Source organism: Orycteropus afer, unplaced genomic scaffold (genome assembly GCF_000298275.1).
Source record: "Orycteropus afer afer isolate SDZICR_OR568_19922 unplaced genomic scaffold, OryAfe1.0 scaffold00143, whole genome shotgun sequence".
Lineage (NCBI taxonomy): Eukaryota > Metazoa > Chordata > Mammalia > Tubulidentata > Orycteropodidae > Orycteropus > Orycteropus afer.
The window spans coordinates 2,165,600-2,167,395 of NW_006921730.1; positions in this window are offsets into that span (position 1 = coordinate 2,165,600).

Here is a 1,796-nt window from a genome sequence, read left to right on the forward strand (position 1 = left end):
GATGATGGGCTCAAGTATAGCAGGGATCATGGAGCTGGCGCGGGATTGGGCAGTGTTTCGTTCTGCTGGGCATGGGGTTGCTATGAGTGAGAAACAACTCGATGGCACCTAACAACAATTCTATTATGTACTAAACATGGTAGATAACACGTTGCAGACTGAATTGCATTATTTTCCCCTGAAGTATAATGACTTATTTTTCTAGCAGGCAGTTAAATTACTAGGAATGCAAATCACCGCAGGTCTTCGGAAATCTCACAGTGGTGGTGTTGGTGATGACGGCAGCAGCAGCTGGACAAAAGGAGAGGGACCATTCTCCTTGACCAGTTCATCTGTTTCTAAGTGATACCAATAATGTGGAAGGAATCCTGCTGCTCATTCTCTCTCTTCCATTGCTGTTTGGCTCTGGAAGCAAAAGCAGTTGTAGAAAGCCTGCAAAAGTGTGGGAAAAGTAAAGCCATAGCTTTCTGGCCAGATGAATAAAGGCAGAAGTCCTGGAAACCATAAAGTGTCAACTACATCACAGAGTGACTAGAATAGAACTAATAATAATAATTACATAAAGTTGTGTATGAACTCTTGGACACTGATTGTATACAGCATACCAAAGATTTTGAGAATTGAATTCCAGTGTAGATAATGCCCAAATCTCAGACTAGCCACAGTTGGTGCACACACACACGAGATCAAAAAAGTTCTATATAGGCTTTGAAACCTGAACCGAGTTGGAACCATAGCCCATAGATCAGGTAGAACTTGAACTTAAATATGTTGACAGCCTGCTAAAAAGCAAAGAAAAAAAAAAAAAGATTTAAACAAGACACAGAACCACATAACATATCCAAAATATCCACAATCAATTCAAAATTATGTGATGTACAAAATGCAATGGATATTTTAACATCTTCCAAAGGAAAAAGTAATTAACTGATGCAAATAGAATCAAGATGAACTGATAATTACTAGTGATGGCAATTGGAATGTGAAAGTTGGAAAAAATAGAAAGATAAATAGTTGGAAGGGAGCTCTGGTGGCATAGTGCCTAAGGCATTTGACTTCTAACCAGAAGGTTGGAGATTCAAACCCACCAGCTACTCCTCAGAAGGAAGGGGAGGCAATCTACTTCCATAGGGATATCACCTAGAAAACCCAAGGAGGGGTGGCTATGAGTTGGACTGACTCGACGGCAGTGAGTTTGGTTTGTTTTTATAAAATAGTTGGAAAATAGGACCTTAGTTGTAAAAATGACCCTGCACATCACCTGATGTAATTTTGCAAAACCAACATTTTATTCATTACAAATACCTTTTCTCAACAACATAAATGGCAACTATCCACATGGACCTTGCTGGATGGCATACACAGGAACTAAATTTACTATATATGTAGAGGTGATAGAGATGTTCAATATTATGTATCAGAACAATATTACCTATTCAGCCAAGGCTGAATGCAGAATAGATCTTCAAATGCCCGAATGCAAGTTCAATCTGAAGCTGAAGAAAAGTAAAACAAGTCCCTGAGAGCCAAAGTATGACCTTGAGTATATTGCATTTAGAGAACATCTCAAGAATAGATTTGATGCGTTAAACACTAATGACTGAAGACAAGGCAAGTTCTGGGATGACATAAAGTATATATGTAAAGAAAGCAAAAGGTCATTAAAAAAAATAAGAAAGAAAATACAAAAATGGATGTCAGAAGAGACTGAAACTTGCTCTTGAGCATAGCTAAAGCAAATGGAAGAAATGATGAAATAAATGTGTTGAACAGAAGATCTCAAAGGGTGACTTAAG